The sequence below is a fragment of the Podarcis erhardii genome (genome assembly GCF_964252035.2).
Source record: "Podarcis erhardii genome assembly, chromosome: Z".
Lineage (NCBI taxonomy): Eukaryota > Metazoa > Chordata > Lepidosauria > Squamata > Lacertidae > Podarcis > Podarcis erhardii.
The window spans coordinates 30,292,275-30,305,148 of NC_138504.1; the positions used below are offsets into that span (position 1 = coordinate 30,292,275).

General features: G+C 42.8%; 1 long non-coding RNA gene across 1 annotated transcript; it reads left to right on the forward strand.

The window, feature by feature from the left end:
• Positions 1-275: 275 nt before the first annotated feature.
• On the forward strand, positions 276-6,005 carry LOC309333678. The gene is made up of 2 exons (XR_014152668.1): positions 276-474; positions 5,803-6,005. It is a non-coding gene; the product is annotated as an uncharacterized lncRNA (long non-coding RNA).
• Positions 6,006-12,874: the final 6,869 nt, after the last annotated feature.

The following is a 12,874-nucleotide window of genomic DNA, read 5'->3' on the forward strand; positions in this document are numbered from 1 at the left end:
TTAACGTCACATTTTAAACTTGTCACTGGATGGTTAAATTGTTTCTAGCATGACTATTGACTTGTACTACCCAAATAAACACTCCCATACCCTTCTAGAATCCTAACCCTTCTGTCAGGGAATCAAAACTGGTGTGTCCTGCCTAGGCTAACCTCACTCAAATTGTTCAGTCTTGTCTACCCACAGACAATCCCTAATTCTAACTGAGACCCAGTTTCAGAAGAAACCTATGGCACATCTATGGAACAAGGAGAAAAGGTATTGGACCTGGGAGGATTAGCCATAGACCCCTTCTGTCCAACTAGGCCAAAAGTCCCTATCTGACTATTAAACTGCCGGCATCAAACTGTCACTCTCACTCACCTGGCTAATGGTCTCACCAACTCTTACTAGTAGCTGGGTCACCAGGAAGCAGACCCATGACCTGTCCTTCACAGAGGGCTCCCTAACAGGCCATGCTTTTATTATGATGGGGTATGTGAATGAATATATAGGATGTGTAGATTGAAAGGGCTCAGGGAGTATCCAGGAGACAGGTTAATGCAGGGGTAGGAGAAACAAGCTCATCGTGCACAGAGGCGTATTGTATACCTTCAAAAATATCTGTCAGTGAGGGTCTGGGCTACCCTATGCCCCCCTGCCCTGCTTCACCACAGCCACTTTTAGACATCCTGTTGATTGAACATTCATCCAGATTTATTTGCGCAGAGATCAGACAATGTTGTCTATTCAATTAGCATTTACCCTGATAGGTTTGCTGGGATGTTGGCTGATGGTTTACTAAGGATGCTGAGAAGTGGCTACAGTTCTCAGCATCCACCACTCCAGTTCCCAGAATTCTCTGAGGGAAGCTCTGAGAATTCAAGTGGTATCATAGGGATTTAAATGCATGGTGTGAATGTGACTGGCCTTGTTGCTTTTCGTAGAAAGGTGCTACAAAGGTTTGTTCATATTTGGTTTTGAGGCAGAAGAATCCCACCCTGTCCTGAGGAAATAATGCTCTGCAGCCACTTATTCACTTCATCTACTCCAACCCACTCTGGCAAAAGAGGAAAATTGGTACTTACTATTAATTTCAGTTTGAAGAGTGGACTGGAGAACATTAACCCACCTCATTTTTTTCCTCTGCTTTCTCTTAGACTCAGAGTGGCTTAATATGTTTTTGTTCTCTTGGTTTGAATAAAAATGTAACTACTGTTATGTAATTCCCAAATGCTAGCTTTGTCTGTTCATAGAATCATTTAATTGTAGAGCTGGAAGGGATCCCGTGGGGTCGTCTAGTCCAACCCCCTGCAATGCAGGAATCTCAGCTAAAGCTTCCATGACAGATGGCCCTCCAACCTCTGCTTAAAACCTCCAAGAAGGAGAGTCCACCACTTCTTTTGGGAGTCTGTTTCATTGCCAACAGCTCTAACAGTCAGAAAGTTCTTCCTGATGTTTTGTCAGAATCTCCTTCCTTGTTTCTTGACTCCAAGTTTTTAACTTTGAAAACTGTTTTCTTAGTAGCCATGACTTCTGCTCATAGGTTTTCAGAGTCGAGGGCCTTGTCCTCTGATTTTCAACTCATTGTTTTCCCACCAGGATAAAGTTGTATTCTTCCCAAGCCCTTCTTTTTCATGCCCAAAATTAATTGAGTTTTTCATAGAACCCAAGACCAGGTCCTTCCTTCCTTCCTTCCTTCCTTCCTTCCTTCCTTCCTTCCTTCCTTCCTTCCTTCCTTCCTTTCTTTCTTTCTTTCTTTCTTTCTTTCTTTCTTTCTTTCTTTCCTAGTCCCTCATGCAGTCGAGGATGTAGCCCCTCATGCAGTCGAGGATACATCTTGGGATGGTATTCCCTAGATCAGGGGTCTGCAACCTTTAAGACAAAAAGAGCCACTTGGACCCGTTTCCGAAGAAAAAAAAACTGGGAGCCGCAAAACTTGTCATTATAAAAATAACTTTTTTGTCACTTTTTTATTATTTCTTTGTTTGACCCCTCAGAATTACTCCTCCTCATAGAAATAAACGTTAAATTAACAAGTTACCTTTTTGTGTGTGTGTGTGTTCTTCACTCCCCTTCAAAACAGTGACCAGCGTACATGCCCCCTTTCAATGCAGTGACCAGCGTACATGCCCCTTACAATGTAGCGGGCGGGAAGGTGATGTCGGGACGGTGCGTGACTAATGTACGCACCGCCCCCATGCGACGTCACAGCCAGTACAGCACCTGTCACAGTGGGGAGTGTCAGGGCGCACAATGCGCCCCGACACTCACTAGTATCTGCCCCGGAGCCGCGGCAAAGGTGTAAAAGAGCCACATGCGGCTCCGGAGCCACGGGTTGCAGACCCCTGCCCTAGATGTAAGACATGCCCTACTCTTTTTTTCTTTTTTTTTTTAAGCAGAGCACTAGAGTTCTGCAAGGTAGGGTCCCTGTATGTCTTACTTAGGTCCATTTAAGGAGAAAAAGGTGTCTTCATCCTCTGTTTTCTAGATGGCTTGAATTCTGTATCACTCAGGCATATGGGACACGGGGGAAGGATCCTTCTAGGGGATCTACCACTCATTCTTTAAGGGGAGTGGCAATAACAACTACTTTTAAGAGCATTTATTCTGGGTCCTTTGAAGGAAAAGACTTTTGTATCTGATTGAGTGGGATCTGACTTGAGGGGTGGTTGGAATAGAAACACCAGTCTGGGTAGGATCATAATTTTTACTGTTGCTAATCTGTCTGGGAGGGTAAAATGAGTTTTGCTCCATTTCCCACCCACCCCCTCCAAATTTTGAAGAATTGTCCGCCATACAAGCAGGACGGTGTTTTCAATAAAGGTTTATTGTTATAATTAATCTAAGCTTTGTGTGACAGAATCGAATGCCTATGAGTTATGTGAAATTTGTTTTTGGATCTTGGTGGTAAAATAGTGTTGACTAGCATGGACATAAAGATTTTATAATCCTGATTAATCAGATAGATTGGCCAGAAAGATTCTACCTTCTGTTGGTCTTTAAATAGTTTTGGAATAGGTACAGTTGTGGAGTTGTACCATGTTTTGGGGAGGAGGGGCTCCTCTCGCTAAGTCAATAAATAGGTGGACAGTATATGTTAATAACATTTCTTCAAAATTGTTTATAAAACTCAGAAGTGAGCAGAGATTTGTGTGGTTTCAATGTTTTAAGAACATTGTCAATTTCTTCTAGGGAGATGGGGCTATCTTAAGAGGTTTTCTCATCATGAGTTGTTGATGGTATGGCTAAATTTTCTAAGAAATTGAGGGTATCTTTTTTTATTTGGAGATTGCAAAGCAAATTCTGAGCAGATGTCTTAAGGAGAGACATCTTCTCAGAATGTGATTTGTGCCATTGCTTTTTACATCTGTTTGCCAAAAGTCTAGAGTTTTTACCTCTAAAAGCGTTTTCATATTTAAGAGGTTGACTAGTGTTATTAATTTCTAAAGAGTCTATTTCTCGCCTCCTATTAGTTCTCCCAGCTTTCTATCTTGTGGCAGGAAGAATTGAGTGATGTCTTTTATTTTCAGCTTTCCTGAATCCTTTTGCATTCCACTCTACTTTCTTCAAGGTTTGGGCTTTTGGGCAAAACTAGGCTTTCTTTCACCAGAGTCAAAGACTCAGTCTGTCACACACACATTTGCATACACGCACCCCCCCAAACACATTTGTTTTTAAAGGGCATAAAAAAGTAGGCAACCTTAAGTATATTTTCTCAGAGAGTAGTTGATCATTTGAGGAATCCTAAGAATTATTATGACTGTATGACCAAAGGGCAAATGAGCATCCTTTCCAGTAAAAGTAAATTGTTAGTCAAAAGTAGAGCTTCCATGTGCAGCAATCGTCTATCTGAATAAGTCTTATTGAACTCAGTGGGACTTACCGTACTTCTGATTAAAAAATGCTTATGGTTGCAGTATAAGACTGCACAATCTTTACACAGTTGCCTCCATTGAATTCAGTGGGACTTACTTTGAGTAGACATGTACAGTGGTACCTTGGTTCTCAAATTTAATCTGTTCTGGAACTCCGTTCCAAAACCAAAGTGTTCCAAAACCAAGGCGCGCTTTCCCATAGAAAGTAATACAAAACGGATTAATCCATTCCTGACTTTTAAAAACAACCCCTAAAACAGCAATTTAACATGAATTTTACTATCTAACGAGACCATCGATCCATAAAATGAAAGCAATAATCAATGTACAGTGGTACTTTCGGTTACAAACTTAATTTGTTCCGGAGATCTGTTCTTAACCTGAAACCGTTCATAACCTGAGGCGCGCTTTCGCTAATGGCGCCTCCCGCTGCTGCCATCCTGCCGGCGCGCGACTTCTGCTCACATCCCGCGGCAAAGTTCACAACCAGGAGCATCTTCCGGATTAGCAGAGTTCGTTACCCAAAGTGTTTATAAGGAGGACGGTACGTAACCTGAGGTTCCACTGTACTGTACTATAAAATAAATAAGACAGTATTGTAGATTATAAAAAAATTAATTTTTTTTCTCTTAGCTGCACTGATGATAGTCACTGTTTGAATGGGGGCTTTTATCCATTTCCGCAGTCACACAATCAATCAATCAATCAGTAGCTGAACTGGGTTCTACACAGTCACAAAAACAAATTAAACAAAAAGGCCTCAAAAAACAAAAATGCAAAATAAATAGCAAAAACAAAAGCACCAAACCTAATCTGTTCAAGAAGCCCATTTGACTTCCGAAATGTTCAAAAACCAAGGCACAGCTTCTGATTGGTGCAGGTGCCCTGGAAACAAAGCCGACAGCCACATCGGATGTTTGGCTTCCAAAAATTGTTTGAAAACCAGAACACTTACTTCCAGGTTTTCGGTGTTTGAGAACCAAGGCATTTGAGAACCAAGATACCACTGTAAAGGGTTGCAGTTTAAGAATCTAAGGAATAAAATAAAAGAATAAAGAATAGAAGCATCACATTTCTTTCATTGCAAGTATTTTATCTGCAGTATAAACAAGTCTCAGTTTTTATAGCTGATTGTATGCCCTCTTTATGTATTCACATGGTGTAAACATGTATGTTGTCCTCTAGATCCTAACACACAGAGAGAAATTAGAACAGCTGTATTAGAAGCAAGCAATACTCCAAAGTGCTTGTGGACTTGCCATTTAATCATAACAAAAGATCCTGTTTCACAAAAAGGACAGAAGGTGGTGGAGGCTTCACCCGGGGCAAAAAACAACAACAGCTAGCCCCCACCCCCACCTCCACCAGCCACAGCTCTGTTTAAGCAGCCATCTTCTTCCTTCAGGCCCCCACCCCTCATCTATAATAATATATACTATATATACCACCCTGGAAACTAATATAGTCTTATGATAATTAGCTCATTCAGCTTTCCAGACTGTATCAAAAACTTAGGGGGGAAAAGCCACAGTTAGTGGTACAAAGTAAGGAAAAAATTTCCTTACAGGGGAAAAGGGGACCTGCCAAGATGATCAGGGCAAAGCAGAACTGGAGGGTGGGATGGCTCCTGCCCCCAGATGCGGAGACAGAAGACTTGAAAGGCTCTGCCTAGCCATTTCAGCAGGATGAGTCATCCTATTCACTGAATGTCCTTCAGTCGATTCTGGCAAAATTGAATTATTGGAAGAGTTACTATTTTTGTTGCCGCTGTCCTATCTAACATAGTCGAAATTAATGCTATCTCTTGAAATAATGAGAAATGGACTTTTAACACCTGAGTGTAATTACCTACAAAAAATAGCTTATTAAGTTTTCTGGTGCTGTTTTTCTAGAAAAAAAGAGGTGCCGGAACTCAGCACAAACCCTTGTTCTCTTAAAATGGCAGTGGTGCCAACCTGAAAGCGGCCAGAACTGCGTTCCGGCTGAAAAAAGGCTGGAAGGGAATAGTATGATCATGCCACTGATCTCCCTTTCGCACAGACATGCCTTACCTATAAAAGAAAGGAAGAGAAAGCTATAACAACATTTCACTTTATGAACATTATAATATAACTTGCATGTCTGTAAAATCATAAGAAATATGACACATATGGAGTTTCAGTATTTAATCTATTAGTGTGCTGCAGATGTATGGTTGTGAGTTTTATCCTGTTATGGTGATGGTGGTGATGATTAGGGGTTGCTTTTAATGTTCTCATATATATTTTTAATTAAGAGAGGGTACCATAGTGGGGGTGGGGAGCACAATGAATAAACCTCCAGCTCTCCGCACAAAAAGGAGATTACAAGGAACACGTTGTGTGCCATCTCAGAGAAATGAAATGAGTTATCACAAGCATAAGCAGGTGGCACGCAACCGTGGAGAAAAACAATGGCAAGACACACAACCCATCCGCCAAGGACGCTTGCCCATCATTTATGGGAGGTGTGCGAGACTAACTCCCATTGATTTGTGCCCATGAGCCGGGGCAGAAGGGGGATCAAATACCACCCGGCTTTCAGGAAGCGGACTGTTGCTTGGATTAATGAGATCAAGAGATTATAACTCTAATAACAATTAACATCACTAAGTGGGGGTGGGGGGAAACAGCCTTGCAAAGCCTGACACTGACTGAAGCTAGATAAGTAATTAAGGCCTGGCTTGAGCAGATTTCAGGATATTTGAATCTGATTTTTCCATGTCCTTGAGCACTTGACGTCAGTCCTTGTTTTCCGTAATCCACACCTCCGCTGTCTGATTTTCAAGATCTTCAGATTTCAATTCATCCTCACCCCACAGGACTGAGAGGTCAAGCGGAATGAGGGTACGTATGAGTTACTTCTGAGCAAGAGACAGCAGAGTGCATGATCCAACCCATTGTAACCAACAGTCAAAAGGGGAAGCCTCAACGATAGGGGGTCTTGGCCTCCCACAAGTGCTCCATGGCCAGAACTAAATATCTCCCACTTTTAAAAGTGTCGCTGCAGAGATTCTGTAGGACTGTAAAGGGAAATTCCTTGTAAGTATTTTTTTTTTTTTTTAAAGCAGACTCTGTGTAAGAAATCTTCCTTAGTAAGGTGGTAGGTAAAACAAACAACCACATCCTGGGGTTTGGCAGAATGCCGTATGCTTGCTCAGAGTCACATAGGATGTTCCCCCATTTGGGGAACAGCTTAGACCACCAAGCGATCTCATGTCCTGCCCCTCAAGATCTCATCACCTCGCTGCACAGCAGTGTCTTTCCCTGAGCTAAAAGAGTTTGTTATGGAAGTAGTGTTGAGGATGCCCAGACTGCTGGTTCTGCGGGACTTCATCATGTTTTGTCTTCTTCTGGCAATGTTAAAGAATGTGGGTTGTATTCAACTAAGTCCCACTCAGAGGCAGATCTACTGAAATTAGTGAATCTAAGTTAGTATTGCCCATAAACTTCAATTGGCCTATTCTGAATAGGACTACCATGTGTCACAAAGAATAAAAATGCAATCCTTTTCCCCAATACTGGAGTTCCGTACTCACAGAAACCCTCACCACCAGTCATGCCGGTGATTTTAACAATAAAATCCACAACTAGATGTGTATTGTATGTAAGGGCTAAACCTGATGAGAAGAGGAAGAATGGAGCACAAAATCAAGTTGTTGTTTGGGGGAGGGGGGGTTGTTTTGCCTACTGAAGCAATTTTGTGCTGGTTCCCACAGCACTTTTTATCAATACAGTGGTACCTCGACTTTTGAATTTAATCCGTTCTGGAAGACTGTTTCAAGTTCCGAAATGTTTGAAAACTGAAAACTCAATACGGGAGCCTCAATATGGAAAACTCAGTATAGAAGGTGTGTGGCATGTTCAACTTCCAAGGCATGTTCGAAAACTGAAGCATTTACCTCTGGGTTTACGGCGTTCAAAAACCGAAATGTTTGTCAATGTTTGAAATGTTCATTAACGTTTGAAAACCGTGGTACCACTGTATATGCAACTCATTTTTACCCCCCACCCACCCAAGGCGCATGGGAAGACTGTATCTATTTTGCTGCTCCACTAAAAATGATTCTAATACAGTGTAGTTTTGCTTTAGATGGAACATAACGTTAATTGATGCTCATAAATATTCAGATGTCTATTAACTTAGCAGCATAAACAGTTGCCTTTTATTGAGTCTGTTCACTAGTCCATCTAGTTTAGTATTGTCTACACTGACTGGCAGCAGCTCTCCAGGGTTTCAGGCAGGGGTCTCTCCTGGCCTTATTTGGAGATACTACTGGATATTGAACCCGGGACCTTCTGCATGCAAAGCAGGTGCTCTGCCACTGAGCTACACTCATCCCCAGGAAGCCATTTGTTCTTAGACGAGGAGACCCCGCTAGGCTACTTTAAGCAGAATCATGTTTTAGAGCAGGAGTTGGGGTGGGGGCCCTTAAGGAAGGGGGCCAAATGCAGCCCTCCAGGCCTCACTAATCTAGTCATCAAAGCTTGTCTTAATCCTCACTGGCCCTGTGACGCATTACAGGTGTCTTATCGTTGCTGAAATATCACCTTGAACTTTTATAATGCCTCTTGTTTATCCAGACAGAGGAAAGCCGATATGTGTGAGTGGGTGTAAAAACTAGACAGCTAAACCCAGGTAAAACCCACTGTTGCTTTCTGATCTACCAGCATGTGGCCCTCAGGAAGTCGCCCAGAAGTCCTTGAGCTGGAAGGGCTCTAATCCCTGTTTTAGAGTTGCTCCCACACTCTGCAAGGTGTTCCCATTGCCCAGCTGCTCCATGGACAACATTGCTCTTCCACTTCCTCCCTGGTGCTAGCTTCCATCCTGATAGCTGATGGCAAAAATCCACCTCTTAAATGTCTGAGAAATGTTTGGTGTGACTCCCCTCTTCCACCTTTTCCCTGGTTTTTTTGTTTTTTAACTTTTCTACTAAATTGCATATTCTATATCCCCCCCCCCCGATTATATGTAACACTCAGGCCCAGATGAGACAGTTTATGTATGATTTTTCTTCTTCTTCTTCTTCAGTGACAGTGTGAATCACGAGAGCTATATACAGTGGGAGGGGTGTTTCTCTCTCTGAAACATGCGTATTTTCTATTTTTTCATGTTTGATGCTGTTAAATCGAATGGGGGGGGGAATGAAGGTTTTATGGTCATATTTGAAGGGGGTTGGACTAGATGACCTTCGGTAGTCCCTTCCAACTCTACAATGCCATGGCTTATGGTTCTATGATATTTTGGGGGAGAGGTAATACTAGTGTTTATTTTTCTGTAAGAGGCCTAGTTTGGTCAGAATCAAGTATCAACTTCCAGAGTTAATGAAAAATACATTGTCTTTGTTAAATGAGCCACCATAGCCGCTAGAGGGCCATGGAAATTTGTGTCCCGGGCTTTTTAGACTTGTCTACCCATGTACTATCTGGAACCAAAGTGGCACATTGGTTGCCAGATGTGAAATACTTTGGCATTATTTTCAGCTCTCCCACTCCACTAATTAGCTAGGAGGGCCCGTCACTTAGTTGTAGTTCTTGCAGCCCAACTCATTCTTTGGGGATGCTGATGAGGACATTTGAGTGGCTAGTTAAGGTCACTGTCTTACAAAGAAACCTTCCTGTTTAGTTCAACAACCTCTTCTTTATGATTGTAACCCTCACTTGGGTACAGAACCCCAAGAATTGGAAGGGACTCATGGCATCATCCAGACTGACATCCCCCCAAAAAACATTCCAGAAAAATATTTAATTGAAAATACATGTGATTGGGATGTTTTCTTTCTTTTCTCAAGGGGTGGGGGATGGTAGAGAAATGCTGACTGCTCCAGCATTACGTAGTTCCAATGGCTGCTAAATTTGACAGCCACTGCAGTTTGAAAAACACTTTCCTTAGTGGCGGCCCTCCAGGGCAAGGACACCCTCAACTTCCCCATCTTGAGCAGCTGTGTTGCTACCCTTGAAGAAAAGTCTGTGCGGGGTGGGTGGGTTGCATTGCATACGGAGAACAAGATCTGAGAGTGACTCAGCTGTTCAAAAGCACATGCATCATTTTTTCATTATATCAGCAGCGCTGGCTCCAGAGCTCTGATAGCCTTTGCGCAAAGCATCGCCACTGCACGCTTTTAACCTGGAAAGTGTGTCTATTTCATGCCGACACCTTGCCTTGCAAAGTGAGAAGGGTAGTCCTGTGGCGTGGTGCCCAGTGAAAGACTTTCTTGGTCCTGGGTGCCTTGAAAACACCTGAATCTGGCATCTGTTAGAGCCAGCCTTGCTCCTCAGATTGCAATGACTTACAATTCTAGAATTGTAGAGTTTGAGGGGATCCTGAGAGTCATCTAGTCAGGAATCTCAACTAAAGAATGCATGTCAGATGGTCACTAAACCCTCTGCTTAAAAACCTCCAATGAAGGAGTGTCCACCACCTTCTGAGGGTGTCTGTTCCACAGTCAAACAGCTCTCACGGTAAGAAAGTTCTTCTTGTTTAGTCAGAATCTCCTTTCTTGTAACTTGAATCTATTGGTTTGTGTCCTACCCTCCAGAACAAGAAGAAACCTTGCTCCACCTTCCTTTTGACAGCTATTTAGATATTTGAAGATAGCTATCATATCTTCTCTCAGTGTCTTCTTTTCCAGGCAAAACATACCCAATTCCCTCTACTGATCCTCATAAAGCTTCATTTCCTTGATTACTGCAATGTGGTCTCATATTTTGACTTGAGTTCTGCATACACCCTTCAATCCTTTTGGGTCTGTTTTCTGTTAAAGGAATGAACATTAAGCAGTATGGACCAAATAAAAAAAAGTCCAAAGTTGTGGTTTAAGAACATCAGAAGAGCCTGGCTGCTGTATGAGACCAAATTGCAATCTAGTTCAGTATTAGGGTTGTCAAGCCAGCAGCATCCTAGACCTGAGATTTCAGGGCCAAAACCTGAGACCTAGGGACAGTCCCTCGTGATGTCATGGGGGAAGTGCCTGGAGACAGATTAATTGGGAGAGGGGAGCAGAGGGGGACTAGCCCCCATCCTGAGTGCTTACACTATAATTTGCAGCCAGCTCCTGCCAGGCTGCAGCTTGTAAATTGCATACTGAGTCTTTATTATTATTATTATTATTATTATTATTATTATTATTACAGTGGATGCTTTGGTTGCGAACGTGATCCGTGCGGGATGCACGTTCGCAACCCGCGTCTGCGCATGCGCACGTGCGGGTTGCGATTCGGCACTTCTGCGTATGCGCAAAGCACAATTTAGCGCTTCTGTGCATGTGCGACCGCCGAAACCTGGAAGTAACCCATTCCGGTACTTCCGGGTTTCGGCGGTCCGTAATCCAAAAAAATGCAACCTGAAGCGTCTGTAACCCGAGGTATGACTGTATTATTATCATTGTTGTTGTTATTATTATTATTATTATTATTATTATTGGCACTCTTGCCCACCTGGGAATCCAAGCCCTCCTCTTGCCACCTGGAGGGGACCAGGCAAACCTGGAGACTAAGTCAGCCATGGAGGTCTGGCAACCCTATATAGTATCCAGTTCTCACAGTAGCCAACCAGAATATCTATGGCATGAATGGAGCAGCCCTTCTCTCACTTGTGAGTTTTGCTTTGGGAACCTTGATAGCCTGGAGAAGTTTATCATGCTGCAAAAGTTGCAGGTTTTCGTGCTGCAAAACCAAAAAGTCCCACAATTCTTAGTTCAAAGGACAGTGTGCAGAACTAGTGTATTGTCTCACCCACCCACCCCCACAAGAAGAAGGAGGGTTATTAATCCAAGATGGCACTAGGTTTGTCTCTAACAATTCTAACCGTCTAGATGCTTTCAGGCTGTGACCTTTGGTTGTTCTATAAATATGACCCTGCAAGAATGTATATAATAACAAGATGGAAACAGCTTCAATTGTTGTTTTGAAAGATTGTGCCAGCAAAAAACATTTGCCATATCATGTCCCTTTCAGGAGGTCAGCTGCCAGATTGTTATTGAGAACTGGCCTTGGTTTTTTAAAGTAAGGTTCCGGATAAGCCTAGGAGGTTACAGGACAATTACTCTGGTCCCCCCCGTCCTGCCAACCCAATAATTGGCCAAGTCAGATGCATGAGTGAAAACTAGCTACAACTTTACTGACAGACATACCCCCACCCGGCAGGGGGCTGGGGGGCTGGCATAATGTTGAATTTGGTTCTGTTGACCAAAAGGATTTCCAGCCCAAAGTCTGACCATCCCAATTCCTCCACAAGAGGAAAGAAGTGGCTGGTCCTTTTAAAGGTTCTGCCACCCTGCCCATTTGCAAGCTGTGAAAGATGCTTGGGCCCCAAGATCTCATGAGAAGTCTCCTCTTTTGCTGTGGCATCTACCACACTGCCCTGCAAACCAATCTGACAGCTTAGCTGGGCCAAGAGTTAATGCAAGAACACAAGAGTCAGAGAGGAAGGTTGTAGTGAAGAAGCTACCAGGTTAAGACAGAAGCTTTCAAGCACATAAGAACTGCAGAAGAGTCCTGCTGAATCAGGCCAATGGCCCATCTAGTCCTATGTCCTGTCTTCACATTTGCCAATCAGATGCCCCTATGGGAAACCCAAAAGCAGGACTTGAGCGTAATTTATGGAAACTGGCATTCAGAAGCATTGTTGCCCTCCTGCTGTGGAGGACCGAGCAAAGCCATCCTGGCTAGTAGCCGTCCATAGCCCTCTCCTCCTCCATGAATTTGTCTAACCAACTTTGCCTTTCTGAGAGGGCATGTGAACGGATTGGTTAATATAAGCATTTTATATACATCAATAATAATAATAATAATAATAATAATAATAATAATAATAAATTTTATTTATACCCCGCCCTCCCCAGCCAAAGCCGGGCTCAGGGCGGCTAACAACCAATCATAAAAATGGCTTGAATGAATACAACTTAAAAACAATATTAAAATACAACATTAAAACAATTAAAATGCAGCCTCATCACAGAAGGAGAAAGGAAAAAGAAAGGGGGGGGGAATCAAATTGAC